The following is a 19,440-nucleotide window of genomic DNA, read 5'->3' as shown; positions in this document are numbered from 1 at the left end:
GTGCATCTTCATTCTTTGGGAAAGGTTTTGGCCATTCAACCACCAAAGAAGGCTGTGCCTGACCGCCGGAGAAAGAAGAATCAACTTGTCTAATGAGTCCATTGCAGGAGACCAATGACTGTTCTGATGCCACATAGGGGGAAGCACGCAGAGTCTCGCCGACTGAACTATAAGAACCGTCACTGCAATGTGCCCTTGCGCTTCCAACCACAGCTTTGCAGGGCCCTGATCTCTGAATAGAAGGTCGAGAATCAATAACTGAAGATGCAGGATCCTTTTTTCCGGAAAAAAAACCACTCAAGCGATCCATTCTGAACCAAGACCCAATGAACACCAGATGCCTGGAGGGAGAGCGCTGGCACTTGGGAATGTTCACTAGTGGACTAAGAATGGAGACAATTGTCTTTCCCTGTTCCCAAAAGAATTGGATCTGCTCCAGGTTTGCTGCATGTAGTATCCAGGTGTCAAGGTAGGGGAAAACAGAAATCCCTAGGACATGAAGGTGCATCTCCACTACAGCAATCATTTTTGTAAAGACCCTCGGACGAATTCAGCCCAAAGGGGAGAACCATGAACTACTAATGTCTAGCCTCAAATACTTGTAATGACCCTTTGAAATTGGAATGTGCAGGTAAGTATCCATGAGATCCAAGGTTATGAGAAAATTATCAACTTGTATCAGAGGAAACATCCTCCAGAGTGTCTCCATTTTGAACTAGATGTTCTTAATGAATGTGTTGAGTCTTCAAATCTATGAGCAGACAATAATCCCCTGAGGATTTGGAACAAGAAATACTATTGAGCTCAACCCTGGTCCTATTTTCCCCTTGGAGACTGGAATAATGACTTCTTTCCTCTGAATAGTCAATACTCCCAACAATGCCATCTTTTTAAATGAGTCTTGAGGTAGTGGAGTACATATGGCCCCAGTATAAGTTGTATCAGAGAGGAACTGTATCCAATAATCTCTCCTGACAACTTGAACTCAACGATCCATTATTATCAGTTTCCATTGTGAAAAGAAAAGAATTGCTGAATTAAACCTCCGACCCTTGATAAAGAGTTGAGTGTCTCTATATGGTAAGGAATGTACATTCTTCGCTCCTATATCCTGCTTCTGTTTCCTAAACAATTTCATTAGGAAGCAATCTGCATTGGAATTTAATAGATTAATGTCGATTCTGTAGTCTTCTAGATGGCGGACGAAAAAAAAGAAAACCTTGAAGAATTGGAACGTTGACGACTGACATTGGAAGGATGATTAATGTTTCCTTTCCTTGAACATTAGATAGAGCTTGTCCTCTCATTCAACTCCAAATAGCCTGGAAACTTCAAAGGGCATTTTAAGAACTGCTGCCCTATTAGCAGCATCACTGTTACAACCTCTAAGATACAGACAACTTCTTGCCACAATGGAAGCTTCCCAATGGAGACCTGCTTATTTGACCACATCAAAGGAAATAGCAGATAAAAATCTGTTTCAGCACTCTGTCTCTCTAGCAAGGGCAGACAATAGGATTAACTTTGAATAGCTGAAAATAAATTCTGGAAATCTGTGATAAGTTATATGGCTATATAAACTCCATAATACTGAACTCATGGCTACATGGGTTCCGGAAAAAACCTTCTTCAGTCCAAAGTCTACCTTTTCATCAGATGGCTCTTTAGTAATGTTTTCTTCTGCCATGGACAAGCGGCCAACTAGACTTGCCACCACTGAATCCACATGCACAGTATCTGGTAAAATAGAGTTCATGCTTTACAGAGAATAGAGCTTACTCGTAAACCCAGCAAATAAATCTTATCAGGATCTTTCTACTCTTGTTTTACCACATTCATGACAAACTAAAAGGCTACTGAAATTGCCTCAGGAGGGAATCATCCGAGAGAACTGGTTTTTCAAGAGGAGAAAAGATCATATTCGCTCTAATATGCCCCAACAAGCCCGCCATAATTTCCTTAGATATGTATTTTCCCTTTCAATCCGTGGAAGTAGAAGTCTCCTTCCCAGAAACGGAGGCTGCCAAATCAAAAACTGCCTCCATCTTCTTCTTAAGGGAAGAAACCAAAGAATCACCTTTAAATGTGACCAAAGTTTGGAGCATAATCCTACTCTCTTGCTTGCAATGCCTGCTGTGTTTCGGAGAAGGGGTGCGGTCTGAGAAGAGGTAGATGGCAATGAGAAAATATGTAGCCATTTAGAGGAATGTGTGTCCATGATGAGAAGGCTTCAGAGTACAGCAACAGCACTTGTTTGCACAATACTGTAAAAACGCTTGCCTGTGTTCCCCTATATAATATGTGAAGGCGCGCTGGTCCTGACATTCCAAAACAAGAGAATGGGCAAACGAGAGGAGAGTCAAGGCAACTCGCAATCATGAACCTCAAACCCCACTGCGCATGAGCAAAGCTAAGCAGGAACTCCCTCAAATGAGAGAGCGAAAAATGTATAGTGTCATCAACCACACCAAGAAAAGCAGAGAAAAGCCATCATTCCGAGAGATGGATGCCCCTCAATCTATTCTCAGGCACGCTGTTCCTACAGAGGAGGCTCGCACCTCCCAGGCCTTGTGGTATGCGGTGCCTCAAGTCAGCCCAAGCTCAGCAGGGACTTCCCACATCCTCGCATTAGTCACTTAGGAAACAAAAAAACAGGAGAAACCAGGAGTGCCAGCCACCTTTCTGATACCCAGGCGGTTGGGAGGTGGGCTAACAGGCATGGAACCTCATACTTTTTGTTTGTGTCATGATGTAACATTACCTCACTTTGTATTGTTGGATTAGATGGACTAAGGGTAATAGAAAGATACAAAGTAAATAAGCCTTTGAAAACTTTAATGTTAGTTCCCCCATGACTTGATGCATGTAAAAGGTTCTCCCGACAACTGTATGTCCCAAAAAAACAAAATACTGGATTTTGGAACCAAGACAAAAATGATGTAGATTTTACTTTGGTTCACTGAAAACATAATATTTCATTGCCATTCATACAGTCATATGCAGAGAACTATACTAGTTTTACCACGGAGGATTCCCTGCATCAGGATAGTTTTTGCAATGGCAAAAACTTCTTCCTTGAAGAGAAATATATCCACTACCATGAATTAGACTACCTTCAACTGGGTTGGAGGCAAGTCAAAGAAGACAAGAAAGCGGAGACATAATGTTATCATGGGTCCGCAGGCCCTGATGAAGCTACCGCTATCATCACAGCAGTGAAACGTGTTGGCCAGCCATACAAACTAGGTCAAACACATGGCACAGCGTTTTTAGCCACATGGCAGGCGAGACACTAAATAAATTACTATTGCCTACTTGTGGCACATTCTTAAACTTTCCTTTTGTCAGGTTACTACTGTCTTGCAAATAGGAGGAGCAACTGGACAGGTGGACTAACATACAAAGAAATAGACATAATGACGAGTTGGCGGATTGTCCGAATTCCCCCCCTCTTACTACCACACACAGGAGCCTGACTAACCCAAGGCACTTAAAGTAGCGAGAAGTCTCCTTTTACAATAAGATGACTATGTTCTTCTTAGACATAAAATGCTGTCTGTGGGTTAGGGTCTCACCCCCAGATGCATCAAGCATACATTTTGCGATTCCTTATTTGCGCAAAATAAGGAATCGCAAAATGCAATGCATCAAGAAATAGCAAAAAAAATTGTGATTCCTTAAAATTCCTTAATTGCGACTCGCAAATTGTGAGTTGCAATTAAGGAATAACTCCCCATTCATTCCTATGGGCCTAGAGGCCCATAGGAATGAATGGGAAGACAATCTCAATAAATTTGCGAATCGCAAATAGCGATTCGCAAATTGAGATTGCGATTTCAAGGGTGCAGGGGTGTCCAAAGGACACCCTGTTGCACCCCTTAAATTGATCTGTGCACATATGTTACGCACACACATGCCCTGAGGGCATGTGTGTGCGCAACATGAAACTTTGAAAAATGCACTTTAGTGCATTTTTCAAAGTTTTTGCAAATTACCATGAAGTTGTACTTCACGATAATTTGCGTGCCCTATTAGCGAACTCGCAATTTTAAAAACTTTCATGCATTGTATTTAAGGAATCTCAATTTGAGACTCCTTAAATGCAAATAATCGCAATTTAGCGATTTCTAAAATTGCGATTTTTGCATTTGTGATGATGCATCCCAAATGCAAAAATACCGCTTGCAAAGGGGCAGATTCTGAGAATCTGCCCCTTTGCGAGCTGATTTTTGTTTGATGAATCTGGGCCTAAATCTTTATAACAGATTAGAAGAACTATCTCTAAGCTGAAGATATAGAGGGTTTCAACTGATAAAACCTGCTGCGTTGGTACTATATGAATGGGGTTTTGTAACTAGAGGTTGTATTTGGGTGGAGGGTGCCCCATTCTTTTCCCTCTTAGCTCGTATGTATTGCTAAAAACGAAAACCTAATTAAACTAAAATGAAATTCAGCTAGATGAGCAATGCTAAGATGTTTTCTCTAAAACAGGCCAACATGTTAAGAAGGCAAGAGTATGGCCTGTTATATGTAGCGCTGTACCAGGAATCTAGGAGCCCTTTAGCTCAATGGCCTCATCAATCGGTTACCAATGCAGCTATGATTTTAGCCGCACAGAAAAATATTACAAAATTACCCGGAGTTTACAATTTTGCGGAACTCCCATAAGTAAAACAAACAACGGGAAAAATGCTCCAGAGTTAAATAAATGAAGCAATATGTGCATTAACCTATATCTAGCGAGGTGCCACTCGGGTAAAATGGCTCACGCTGGATGTTTTCAAAGGTAACAGCAAATTGGCAAAAGCTGGCATTACAAAAAGGACAAGGGCCCCCAATCGGGCTCAGTAGGGGTATAGGGCACAAAACGAAACCAGCAAAGAACATAGAATGTCTGAAAAATGTATAACATGCACATGAGTGGAGGAAACTGGTGAAGGGCAATACATGATACTCATTCCAGTGTGTTTTCGTTTTCCTCCATCGCATTAGTTCACCCATCATTGGCCCAAGGGACAGAAACCCCTCTGAAGACAGACGGTTGCCACAGCCAGGGACTCTGTTACTGACAGCAGCATTGGCAGGCCCTGGGCAGCTCGAGGGTCAGTATACTTCGCTTGTTTGCACGAGCCGGCCACTTAATTCACCACGAAAGGAAACGAGAGGGGCTCGGGCACAATGGACTGCCTGCAAGAATGGCAGTCTGTTTATTTCCTAACCCCGTATAATGGGGGAGTGTATCACAGAAGTGACTCGCGCTTTCAACAGACTTGCAAGTCTCAGATTGCAGCGCAGCTCCCTGAACACAAGTGCCTCTGAGCGCTGCCACGTCAGCGCTACAAACACAGCCGGCACTATGTGCGCTCTCACAAATGCAGGGTTTTATCTGAATCGGAGCTGCTGGTAAATATTCATGAGCAGCTTCACTTCTAGGAGGCAGAATGGCTTAACGAGCAGAAAAGTGGATGTCATGAAGTCAACAGTGACCGGTTATTTACACGTGCGGTTTACCGCCTCTCGGATACCTGCTCTAAAGGTGCCTCTCATATTTAAAGATTATCCTCACCCAATGGCGCTCGCAACAGCCGTCACTTTTAAAGCAGGACCGCCAGTCTCCGAGTCACACTTAAGCGGAACTTTTAAATGTCTCCTCCGTGGGACGCTTTTACGCCCCAAAAGTAAATCTGTTCGTCTCACTAAAGTTGATGGTTCGCTCCGTATGTTCAACTTACCCTCGAACAAAACGTGGAAAACAGTAACACCAGGAACTATACACTTCTGTAAGAGCCTCCAGTCCACGCGCAACCGTAAAACAACTTCCGGGTCGTAAGGCAGGTCAGCCCCCAGCATGCCCGGTTCTGTAGTCCTCACAGTTTTATGTTACTACTGCACCACTTTGTAGCCTGCAGTTCATGCGGACTGTATCTGGTTACAATGGCGGCCGCTGGAACGTGCTACTAACTAACACACGAATAACTGCTAATAACATACTGTTAGTAGAATATGGCTCACAGAGCAACGACCAGTTTGTGTCGCAAGTTCATTTGGTAAAGTAACAGGCGATCCAAGGGCAGGCAGTAACCATTTGACCTCAGCTGGCTGCCTGCCTGATTAGCCAAGGAGGACCAGGCAAACACACAACATCCAGTGCTGAACCTTTTGGGGGTTCACTTCACATCTGGACCCCACAGACTAGGAAAAGAGCTCCTGCACAGAGAGGGGTGTTAAGAGGGCTAGCTGAATGCCGACTCAATAACTAAGTAAATTATACATATAATTTTAGTAAAATCAAAAGGTCTTAGCAAAGAGGCAGGGAGGCTCCCTACATTGTACAGAGATCATATAGTGAAAGCATAGAACCCTATTAGAGGCAGGGACACAGTCATGCATGCAAATGATCACACAGTGAAGTTAGGCAGCTTCATGGTGAAGTTTCTTACTTTAAAGGTCAAGTGCAGCTCTTCGGTGATAGGTGGCATCTATTCTTTTCCAAAGCCTCTTCCTTGAATATATCCACTATTTCCTGAAGGATTGTCAGGTTTCAAAACCAGAAATAGTGTTTTGTTGACAAAACCAAAAATTCCAGCTTTGGCCCAACAATAAAGCCCAAGAAATTCCATAAAACGGGATTGGGATTAAAAAAAAAACGAGTTTTGCTTCTGAACCACAGTTCTGATTTACAAATTTTCCATTTGCAAAAAGTGTGCAAATTATACAACAAATATTGAAAAGTGGTTGACTTTAATATGGACGAGGTAGATTCTAATTGCGACCCACTGCGATTGGCTGGAGTTTAAGGCATGATGGCCAGCTGGGGTCAGCAGACCACCATGTCTGTGATTGCTTTTAAAGAAAGTAATTCTTTTTGATTTTTTTATGCCCCCATTCCTATTTTCTTAAGTGGAAACTTTTTAAGAGTAGACAGTGGTTCCATTGAACTACTGCCTAATCCTAACAAACATTTATGTCAACATTCTCAAAGGGCAAGGGGTCATCTGGAGACCAGTTTGCAAATGACTTAACACCAATTTGGAACTGGATTCTGCTCGCAAAACATTAATGCATCTCTTCAAGATTCAGTATTTGAAAGGAATGCCCTTAAAATGTCCCTTCCAAATAGTGATAACTTAATGTTAACCCAACCCATTTAATGATTCAGAAAACCTTGTTGGATAATATTTTGATTTTCGAAATTACAAAAAAATTTTTAGCGATTACAAACACCCGGATTTCTTGAATCTCGGTGTATGCACCTGTTAAAGCATTTTGTAAATCAGGCCCCAGAAAGCATTATGTGATGTAAGTGCCATAAATGAGTAACATTTGATTACTGTGGGTGATGATGGGGCACAGAGTTTGTTGGGTGAAAGTAGCTGAAGACTTGAGACGGTGATGGGGAAGCAGGCAATAACTTTTTATACAACACTTTTTGTTGTTGTGACAGTTGTTAATGTTGGACTCTTTCACCATACTTCATTTACCAATCTCAGAAGGATGTAAGACTGAATTTATGTTGGGTTTCGAATTTGTGACCTGCAGATTACTAGATATATATATGAGTATTTACCTCACAGTTATTTTCCTGATGTCAGAAAAGAAGGTGGGCTGACAGAAGGGAGCAATCTGTCGGGACAGCCTAATGAATGTGACAATACAATGGAACAGACAGTGAAAGTGGATTATGACAGATGAAGACAGGTATGAATAGTTTGAGTATGGTTCTTGAGAAGAGGGTAAGATTGGAGGATATTGGATTGAAAGACTGGTGGCAGAAAGTGGAAGTTTGATTGAAGTAATCAGGAAATGAGTGACACTGGATAGATGTGGAAGCACTGTTTATAGAATGTAGCTGGGTGGATCACAATAGAATAAAATTATAGTTGAGAGAAGGAACACGTTGCCCTGCCGGTGTTTTATATAGTGCAAACTCGACCCGAAGGTATCAGGTGTCAGTGCATTTTACATGAGCGCCAGTTGCGTTACACAAGGACACCATCATTTTTTTTAGTCACAGGGAGATTAAGTGATTTGCCCAGAATCACAGGATGTTGATCGTCATTGCTGAGACTCAAACCCGGCTTCCCAGATCTGAGAACGACCGCCCTAGCCGTTAGGCCACATCCTCCCCCCAGCTGACGTTGCTTGATGGAGACGATACCATCAAATAGGAGACAGCTGTGAATTCATGGCATAAGCACAATGGGCAGCCAGGGGATGGGCCACAGATGGGAATAGGTGTGATAGAGCGAGATGCTGAATGAAATTTTGTTCAAACTCGCAAAGTTAAACTTCCATAAAACTGTAACAGTATTAACAAGCATGTGGTGAATTATTAATCAACTTAGTTTGAAAATGCATTTACACACAGAAACACGAGGGACTAACTTATGTGCTCTATGTTGCAATTGCAAGTGCGTGGAAAATAATACATTAACCTTGTCTATTATCTTTGTCAGTATTAAATGCGGCTGTTTAAATAATGGCATGTGCTTATTTGTGTGCTTATGTTAAGTCTTTTCCGTGACAAAAAGCTCGTGGAGAATTTTTGCAGACCAAAAGAAGAAGGTAGATATAAATGCTGCTACGTGTGCTAAGCTAGGTAACATAAATTAATGGGTTTTTAATTTAGCAAAGGGGGCGGGTAAACAGAATGGGTTTCAATTCTTTAATTAATTGATGTTTTGTGTTTGTTTAAATAATAGTTTCCGAGAGAGGCCTAAGGCCTGTAAAAAGATGGCGTTTCAAATTCTGTCCAGAGAAGAGCCTTGCACAGAAGTGGAAACTTTTACCACATCGACAGTTTTGTCAGAAAATGCAGTTTTAATAAGTTGTGCTAAACGTGCTCTTGGAGAGAAAGATTTAAGGACAGGAAGCGGCAAGATTTCCAAGCCAAGGAAGTCACGAACTGTAACTCGAGTGAAATGTTTCATTTTCGAGGAAGCTAAGTGACACGAAAGCAAAGGACAATAGAGCTTAAGAAAAGCTCGATCTAGGTTTGAAAAATGGTGATGACACATCATGGACTGACATCAGACAGCCAATGAAAACTCTGGATGGCAAAGAAAAGTGTACAATTTTGTGGAGATTAGCTAGTTAGAAAGGTATAAAACCTGGCCCCAAGGGCAGGAGGGCGTCTCTCTCTTGCTTCCCAATTCCTGAAGGGCATGACGTCCTGTTGTACTCTTTGGCGCACGTAAGGATAGCAGACTTTAAATGATTTTTCCTTTCTAGGTTAAGCAAGTTTTAGACAGGGAAATTAGAATTTAGGGAATGGAAACTGTTATTTGCTTTTAGTTCATGCTAACTGATTTGCCTTTGAAATGTCAGTCTAATGAGTCTTTTCCTTAATAAAATGCTGCTTTCATTTTGCTAATAAAATAAAGATTCTTAATCGAAAATGCTCTTTCTTTGAATAATAAAGTAAATAAAAATTGGATTTTGAAACGACAAGCTGGTCTTGTTTATTCATGGTCTAGTTACCATCAGTTGATCCATTTACATTAGTGACTTAATTAAAATGATAAATGTTTAAAACCATGGTAGAAATGACAAACTGCAGTTGTATATAATATGTAAATAATTATGTGAATAGTTCTGATTAATTAGGTCACATGATTCAGTCGCTCAAAAATTGTCTCGTTGGTTTATGGGCCTGGGTAAGAGATTCATGATTAATGGTGAGTATTGTGGAGATAGGTAGCGTAGGTGAGACAGTTTTTCATTATGAGCGCTGGACAATAACTTGGTAGCAGAGTTACGGTTACTATGGTAACTGACATGCTACATGGTAATTACATAGGATATATGTCTAAAACATGTTAAGTTTGTTCAGTTGTTATATGTAGTGGAAAGGTTTTTTCCAGCAGTGTGAAAATTCCTAGTTGTGCCGGTTCATGAGTAGTGTGACAGGTGAAGTTGCACAGTGCATTTGTTCTGTTTCTAAATAGTGGTATTGTCATATATCACTAGTGTTGTGGACGTACAGCACAAGTTTAGGGACCATAGGTGTGAAAGGTAGAATGTATAGTGAGGATTGTCTATGAAATCGTAGCTTTTGAGTATAGGGACTTGGAGCCTGTTTTAAAACTCACTGTGAAAAGAGTAATAGAATTTATCCAAACTTGAGTGAAGGGTAAGGAAGCGTCGTCTATCTTACTGGCGAGTGAAGGTATTCTATGGTGGGTTAAAGTCCGACTAAGATTCATGTATGTATGGTTAGGGATTTTTCCGTTTGAAAGTGTGTAAATGATTTTGTAATATAGGTTCGAATGAAACTTCAAATTGTTACTATATGTGCATTCAGAGAGAAACGAGTTCGTTATTACCTGTTAGAAGGGTAGAGTAGCCTTACTTTATCAACGAATCTAAATATTCTGTGAAAATAGCGTCGTCTATTTCACGTAAAATAATACCTGAATGACTGGGAAAGCTATCACTTTATTTTAGTGAAACAGACAAATGGTTTGTTTTTTGTGAAGTTACTAACTAAATTGAATTGAAAATTTTGTAAATATGGCGCTGTGAAAATATTTTGTAAAGGAGGGGTTAGTTCAAGGAGTGAGAGACAGCGAAGCTGCAGCGGCAGTGTACGTCACTAGGTTCGCGCTGTGATTGGCTAACATACGTCACAGTATTCGCGCACTGATTGGCTCATGTGACTAGGTAGGCTTACAGCTGATTGGCTCTTCCTAAAAAGCAGTAATTCTATTGGTTGAGCAGAATACTGACGAAGCTTAACCTGATTGGCTTGTTGGTGAGTTTCGCGCACGGATTGGTTGGCTTTACGGAACAACCAGGAAATAGTTACGATATATTCCGAAGTAAGCGGAATTGTTTAAAAACATGGATTATTATTATATGAAAGCGAAAAAGAAGCTTTCATGGTTTTAGAAATTGAAAAACAAAATTAAACCTGACAAGAAAATTAAAACGCGAGGTGGACGATTACTTCATAAGTATAAAACACCTGCAGCTTATATGTCAGGAGAATATGGTTACCATACTTGTCTTTGAATTGAGAATTGGATGGAATATACTAAAAACGATGGTGTATTACCTTGGCCGGAAGATGGATCATTTAATATTAAGGTTTTGAAAAACTTAAGAGAAAAGATGATGAATCTTGTACCAAAGCCTAGACCTACTCAATGTGAGGCTTTAACTGAATGGGAGGATGAAATGATTGAAATGGAACGAGAAAATAGAGGTGTAACAAGAGGTACTAAATTAGATGTTAACAGAGAAACACACGAGGATAGAATGCGTCGATGGAGACGTGTAGATATGTGTGATGGTTTGTATCCAGCAAGATTACTCAGTGAGGTAACTGGACAAAAGAGTGCTCAAAAGAGAAATAATAATACTGAAGAAAGTGATCAAGAGGATGCAGTTTTAGAAGAGATTTATATTACAAAACCGAAACCGCCACCTTATCAACCAGTTTGTACATGGACTTCTCCGAGTGTCCAGACTACTCCAAGTGCTCCTCCTAGAGAACTTATTGATGAAACATCTCCCATATTAAATCAGAATAAAAGAAAAACGCCTGAAAAAGTAGAAACAAGATCTAATTCTAGTATATCAGGAGAAAATAGAAATTATAGTGAAACCCCAGTTCAGATAAATGAAACCCCAAGAAATGTAATGAGAACAAAAGAATGTGAGGAGTTACCAAATAGTTCAGAATATTTCCGATCAAAAGATGAATTAATACAGCAGTTAACTAAAAGCATGGAAGCAGTAACAGTACCAGTAACAATTGGGCCTGTTCTTCCAGTATTTGATCAAAAGAAAATAGACATTCAGCTTTGACTGTTCCATTAAATGCAGAAATTCAGAAAGTGGCTGAAAAATTTTATTCAGATTTATCTGAAATTCATCGAGAGAAAACAATGATGCCCGATTTAACTTTTAATCAAAGTTTGTCATGTAAAACTCCATCTGGTGCAGAATCTGATTCTGGATCTCCAGTGCAGAGCATGAATAAAATAGATTTAACGAACACACCACAAACCCCAGAAATTAAATTGCTTGATGTTGCAAAGTTGAAAGCAGATTTAGGAGAATTAATTTTTGGTACAATTGGAACTGACAGTTTGAAGGCATATCAGGATAATGAATTATTATTTATTTGTAAAAGCATAACCTGGAAAACGAAAACAAAATATGATAAATTGGAGGAAATGTCTACTGAATTAGAAATAGATTTGAGCAGGCAGAAAAATTTGCAGAAACATTATAGAGTGGATTTTTCTGAAAACAACATTGAAAATATGAATACCACAGGAAGAATCATTCATATAAAAGATTTAATTGTGTTTCTAAAAAGATTAGGTGAATTAAGTAAGTGGAGAGTAAAATGGACAAAGAAAAGAGAGGAAGACAAAAGAGAAAGAGGAGAAATAGTAAATGAATTTCCAATGAGAGAAATACCGGGAGGAGGGTATGTACATGTCCCATGGACGAGACAAGACATTTTACTGTTTACAAATGATTTTCCTCGGCTGAGAGAAAAACCTGTAGAATGGTATCGACAGGTAGACAGATTTGTAAAGGTCTCAAAAGTTTTGTGGGTTGATCTTGATGGATTCTTTGATATAGTTGTCCCATCGGATCTATGGACAAAATGTAAAATCTCTATAGATTGGCCTAAAGAGGAACCTGCTCGAGATAAAGTAACAGGTGCTCCTTCACCAGATGTAATGAATATATACGATAAAGCAATTGTGTGGTTGAAAAACAAGATTCCTCCAAAAGAAGTAGATTGGGTTAAAATAGACAGAACTAACCAAGAACCAAAAGAATCAGTACATTCATTTTATGAAAGATTACTGCTGGTATTTAAACAATACAGTGGTTATGAAAAATTAAGTGCGAAGGATATGAGCCATTTTATTTACAGATTTGTATATGGCTTAAGACCTGAAATTAGTGAAATGATAAGATCTGGAATAGTTGGTTGGCAATCGCTTACAGTAGATGATATTTTGAGAAAAGCAAAATACTGTAGTGATGAATTATATGCTAAACAAAAGAAGCTAAAAGAAAAAGCAATGTGGGCATAGGTGAAAGTGGCTGAACAACAGATAGCAACTTTGGAAAATAAAAGTGCTAATCAGAATCAAGGGAAATTTAAAGGTAATTATAATAAGACAAAATTGATGGGAAATATTGAAGAGTTAAAGCAGAAACTCCCATGTTTTAATTGTGGCCAAATTGGACACTGGAAGCAAGAATGTAAGAATCCGCCCAGAAATTTAAAAAATGCATCATTAAATTCACAGATGCAGAATGAGATAAATCAGCAGCAACAGCTACAGCGACAGGTAGTGAATCAGCAGAGTCAGATACCACAACCGCCACTTCCAAACTGTGTAAATGTGCAGAGATACAGTACAGAAACAGGATTCTGCGGAGGTGAACAGGTAAACAGACGACCAAGAGTGAATGTGTCAAATGTTTCTCAACAGTTTTGGTTGAAAGAAGATGGAGGGAGTGATTCTGAGGATTACTTCTGACGGTGCCTGAGAGAGGAGGAAGGGTGTGTGCTTGGAGCCACTCTTGAGGTAGATCAGTCTGGTCCATTTGTAAATGGAAAAGTGAATGATGTAGAAATCACTTTTCTAGTGGATACAGGTGCTACCCGTTCATCTGTTAGATCAGTGAAATAGAAAACCTGCCTCTCTCTGGGGATACTATCCAAGTAGTAGGTGTAGCTAATCAACAAATTAAAACAGATTTAACAGAACCAGTTGAAGTTGAAATTGGCAAATTTTAGGACATGCATAGATTTGTAGTTTGTGATAGCAGTCCTGTAAACTTGTTAGGAAGGGACATCCTTTGCAAGATGAACTGTAAAATATATTGCTCACCGGAAGGTATTGAGCTTCAAACTCCTGAAGAAGATGGGCTTTACAAGTTAACGATGTTAATGGTTGAAGCAGAAAAGAGTAAATTGTTTCCTGTATTTGATAAGAATAATCTACCTGAAGAATTAAAAGAAACAGTTAATGCTAAAATTTGGGATCTCTCTGGAGATGAAATGGGTTTGATGAAAAATGTAGACCCAGTAAAAATATCAGTAAAACAAGGAGCAGATTATCCAAACATTCCTCAGTATAAAATGAAAGCAGAGGTTATTGAAGGTGTCATTCCTGTAATTGACAAATTCATAAAGCAAGGTGTTCTAAAAGAGATTGAAAGCAGTCCATGTAACTCACTGATTATGGGAATTAAAAAGCCAAATGGAACTTTCAGGATTGTTCAAGACCTGAGAAAGGTTAATAAAATTGTAGTTCCATGTTGCCCAGTAGTACCAAACCCAGCGGTAATTCTATATCAGATTCCGCATGATGCAGAATGGTACACAGTTATAGACTTATGCAATGCATTCTTTACTGTTCCATTGCATCCAGAAAGCCAACAAATGTTTGCGTTCAGATTCCAAGATCGTATCCTAGCATGGTGTCGTATCCCTCAAGGGTATACAGAAAGTCGATCTATTTTTAATCAGTTGTTAAAGAAATCCTTGGAAAATTTAGATTTACCTGGAAAATCTACGTTAGTGCAATACATAGATGATCTCCTTGTGGCAGCAAAAACAAGAGATAATTGTGTAACAGATACCATTAAACTTTTGAATCATTTGGCAGATGAGGGACATAAAGTGTCTCCGGCAAAATTACAATTTTGCAAACAAGAAGTGAAATATATTGGTCACAGAATTGCAAAAGGAATCAGACAGGTGACAACTGAGATAATAAAAATGATTCAGGCAATGCAACCTCCAAAAACACAGAGACAGGTCAGAATGTTTCTAGGAATGGTAGGTTATTGTCGTCAATGGATTAGTGGATTTTCAGTAATCGCAAAGCCATTGCAGAGATTGACAAAAGCAGACATAAGAGACCCGATTACTCTAACAGAAACTGAGTTAGAAGCCTTTGAACAGCTAAAGAAAAGCTTGTGTGAAGCTCCAGCATTGGGAATGCCAGACTATGAAAAGGGATTTGAGCTATATTGCAGTGAGAGAGAAGGATGTGCATTATCAGTTTTAATTCAAAGACATGGAAGACTGAGAAAACCAATATCGTATTTCAGAGCTGTTCTTGACCCTGTTGCAAAAGCATTACCAGGTTGCTTAAAAAACAGTGGCTGCAACAAGTGTAAGTTTGGAACAAAGTGAAGGGATAATAATGGGATTCCCTGTAAAGGTATATGTATCACATTCTGTTGAAATTCTCCTCACCAGAAGCAAGACACAGCATTTGACAAGTAATAGGTTAACAAAATATGAAAAAGTTTTTCTTGGCTCAGATAATGTCTCAATTGCGAGGTGTGTAAATTTGAATCCTTCTACATTATTACCTGATGGTACTGTAACAGAAGTCAGAGATGAAATTGACATTGATCATGAATGCTTAGATGTATTAGAATATTGCACTAAGCCTAGGCAAGATATAAAAGATATCCCATTACCTGAATCAGATTATGTTCTTTTTGTTGATGGTTCATGCTTAAGAACAGATGAAGGTGTTCTGAGTGCAGCATATTCTGTGTGTACAGTTGCAGATGTAATTGAGGCCTCCTGTCTCAAAGGAATTCGTTCAGCTCAAGTAGCAGAATTGATTGCTTTGATTCGTGCATGTGAAAAAGGAAAAGGACAGAACATTACCATAGTGACTGATAGTCAGTATGGATATGGCATAGTCCATGACTATGGCCAGCTCTGGTCTCAAAGAGGTTATTTAACTTCTGCCGGAACTCCAATCAGAAACACAAAATTGATCAAGAGGCTGATCGATGGAATTCAGCTTCCAGAAAAAATTGCGGTTGTAAAATGCACAGCTCACAGGAAAGGCAATGATTATATGACAAAAGGAAATGCATATGCAGATACAATTGCAAAATTCTGTGCAAAAAATGCTATGTCCATTAATCAGGAGAAAGATAATGAACATGTTTTGAACTCACTTATGCTAACATCTGTAGTGGAGACTTGGCAAGGAGTAAAAGATTTGCAAGATGAGGCAGATGATGAGGAAAAAGACACATGGCTAAAAGCAGGTTGCAGACAGAGAGAAGAAGATGAGGTTTGGGTTTACAAAGATGACAGACCAGTGATGCCAGATAGCATTATTTCTGACATGGTTCGTATATATCATGGACCAGGACATTTAGGTAGAGACTCAATGATTAGATTGTTTAGGCAGACATGGTACAATCCACAATTCAGAATAATTGCAGAATCTTTTTGTCAGAGATGCTTAATTTGCCAGCAGATCAATCCAAACAGAAAAACAGTTGTGAGCATGGGAACCATAGGACGGGAAGGTGGTCCTTTTACCAGATTACAGCTTGATTTCATTGACATGCCACCTCATAACAAACTGAGATATGTCTTGGTGATAATCTGTCTGTTTTCAAGATGGGTAGAAGCGTTCCCAACACGTCACAATGATTCAGTTACTGTGGCAAAATTGCTGTTAAGAGAAGTCATACCAAGGTATGGATTTCCAGTGACGGTCGAGACTGATCGTGGCACACATTTTGAAAACAGATTGCTAAAATTGATTTGTGAAGCATTGGATATAAAACAAAAATTACATTGTGCTTACAGACCAGAAGCATCAGGTGTTGTTGAACAAGTGAATGGCACAACAAAAAACAGAATAGCCAAGATGTGTTTAGCGACTGAAATGAAGTGGACAGATGCACTTCCACTTGTTTTGATGTCTTTGAGAAGTACTCCAGATAGAAAAACAGGTTTGAGCTCTCACGAAATCCTCATGGGTAGTGTCATGAGACAAGCATTTGTTCCAGTTGACGAACTATTGAGTATTAATGATAGCGTCATAATGAATTACTGCAAGAATCTATCTGACGTGGTAACTTCTGTGTTCCATCAGGTGGGAACTGAAGTGATATCAAAGGAGAAAGAACAAGCCCATGATCTATTACCAGGTGACTGGGTGAGAACAAAAGTTCACCGAAGAAGAAACTGCCTAGTACCCAGGTGGCAGAAAGCATGACAGGTGATTCTTGTCACAACAAATGCAGTAAAGTGTAGAGGATTAAAAAGATGGATACATGCTAGTCACACCATACGTGTGCCAGCTCCTGAAAATCCTGACGAAGAGGGTGATACAACAGCTGATTCAGATTCTGAAGAAGAACCTGAAAGAAATCTAGATCCTGAAGATCGACAAGAAGGTCGACATCTGGAAAATTCAATTGCGAATGAGGCATTGAATGAAGAAAATGAAGAAGTTGTGATACAAGACTCTGAAAATGATGAAGATCTGCTTGATCAAGAAGCAGAAAAGGAGTCTAAGCAAGAAGTGATTCAAGATCAGGAGAGTATTGAAAAGCAGATTGGATGCTCTGGAAGAAGGAACGAAAATTCTGAAACTGGTGGATTGGAAGTAATCGAAGAAGAAGAAGACGAAATTCCGAGTACCAGCTATAAGGATGATGTTCCTAACAGAGTGAAACTGCCGAGTAAAGAAGTACCTGGATCTAGAGCTGATATCACAGAAAACAAATCTGATGAAAGTGATGATGAAACCAATGTGAAAAAATCAAGGAAAAGAGCTTGGAGAGTAGAGTGTAATTTAAATGAACCAAAGAAGAAATTATCAAGAAAAGGAGATAATTGGCCAGCTGAAAATGAAGGCCTAAAATTCAAATTGGTGAACAAAGCAAAAGAACAAGTGAATGAGGTCTCTAGTCAAAGGGGAGGAGACTCAGATAAGAAACATCAAGCAGGAAGGAAAATTGAAGTGATAAGCAATAGAGCAAAGAGAGTAGTAAAACCTAATCAGAAGTACAAGTCCCCTCAATGGACTTACATCATTATCCCACCATTAGTGGAGGTAAATAGTAGCAGTCAGGAAGATTTGGATGACACAAGTGATAATGATTGATTTTATTCTTGATACAAGGTCGAAGAAATTGTGTTAGGTTACACACGGTCGAAGAAATTGTGTTAGCTGGAAAAACATATTGTAAAACGTAAGGTCGAAGAAAAGCTGTTAGGGATTAAGATTTCCTGTTAAAAATAAAAAATAAAAAAAAATAAGAGGGGTGTATATATTTGTAATTTTTAATTTTTAAATTTTTGCTTTTTGTTTTGAAGGGCTCTTGTTTGAAAGTCAAGATGCCTTCTACTAATAGCAATTCGAGATGTACTATTTTTAGAAGATGTTGCAAAATGTCTTTAATTTGTGTAGTCCTAATAATTTTGGTTTGGTTAATTTTAGCTGTTATCTTTCCTTTTGGATTAGATAAAGAAATGTATAAAACTAACATGAATAGTAAAGTTGTGGTTAAACAAGATATAGTAGATACGTCTAATAAAATCATTGAGCACAAACCAAAGATACATCAAGATAGATCTGTAGGAGATTTTTCTAGTAATACCTTCTCAACACTTTTATCTGAATATGTTAAGGTGATGGATGTAAAAGATTGCTACAATTGTGTAAAGTTACCTACTTCTGTGTCAGAGGGAGTGACATATAATATGTTACCTCTTACTTATGGAATAACCTGTAGTGTAATAGCTAGTTTGTTTTCTCAAACAGGTCGTTTAGAATATTACTATTCGAATTATGATTACATTTTTGCAAATCTAAAGGTTGATAATAGTCTGAATAAATTGAAACATGCTAAACAGATGAGGGAATTTTTTATGGTGACTAATGAACTTACTTATGAGTATGCTTTTAGAAATAATTTAACAAGTAAACTGAGATCGGAAGAGAAATCATTTTTAAACATGGTTGAAGAGAGAAGGGCAATTTATAAGCGAAATGAAATGCTGAAACAAACAAAATCTAAGTTTTGGCAGATTGAAGATGAAAAGCTCAATGGTAGAAATGAGGATGTTGCAATTCATATAGATAAACCTGTTAGTGGAAAACTTTGTATTAGTAGAGATAATACGTTATTTGATAATTATTTTGTAGGTGCTAGTCAATGTGAAGATACTTATCGTATCTTAGGGGAATGGGGATTTAAAGGTGGTAAAGATCCAATTTTTCCTGGAATTTATTTTGTTTGTGGTAACAAAGTCTATTTTAATCTCCCCGACCACTGGTATGGGACTTGCTATATTGGTTTAGTTTTTCCCAACATTTTCCATGTAGATAGAAACGTAAAAGGTTCATTTGAAATTGGTAATCATCTGAGTAGATTCAAAAGGGAAAGCTTTTCAGAAATATTGGGTGACATATTTGGTGCGATAATTCCTATGGTAGGAATAACCCTGAATGCAAATAAAATCAGAAAAATGTCTACAATTGTAGATAGATTGTCTACAGACACTGCTAGTGGTTTTCAATTAGTGAATACAGAACTTATAGCTATGAGAACGATGGTAATGCAGAACCGACTTGCATTAGACATTCTGCTCGCAAAAGAGGGAGGAGTTTGTGGAAT

The 19,440-nt window shown here is 38.8% G+C and overlaps 1 protein-coding gene across 14 annotated transcripts in view; it reads right to left on the bottom strand.

Annotated features, from left to right (window-relative positions):
• LOC144782416 (renalase-like) overlaps positions 1-19,440 on the bottom strand; it is a 916,893-nt gene that overhangs the window by 24,774 nt on the left and 872,679 nt on the right. For 2 of the 14 annotated variants that reach the window (XM_078661750.1, XM_078661761.1), the window contains exon 1: positions 5,733-5,861. The exons of 9 other annotated variants lie outside the window; for them this stretch is intronic. The gene's annotated coding sequence lies outside the window, so the exon portion shown is untranslated. 3 more of the 14 variants (XM_078661758.1, XM_078661757.1, XM_078661759.1) reach the window with 3 other exon arrangements.

Source organism: Lissotriton helveticus, chromosome 9, assembly GCF_964261635.1.
Source record: "Lissotriton helveticus chromosome 9, aLisHel1.1, whole genome shotgun sequence".
Classification (NCBI taxonomy): domain Eukaryota; kingdom Metazoa; phylum Chordata; class Amphibia; order Caudata; family Salamandridae; genus Lissotriton; species Lissotriton helveticus.
The sequence above is the reverse complement of the archived record's forward strand: the minus strand, read 5'-3'. Positions and strand labels throughout refer to the sequence as shown.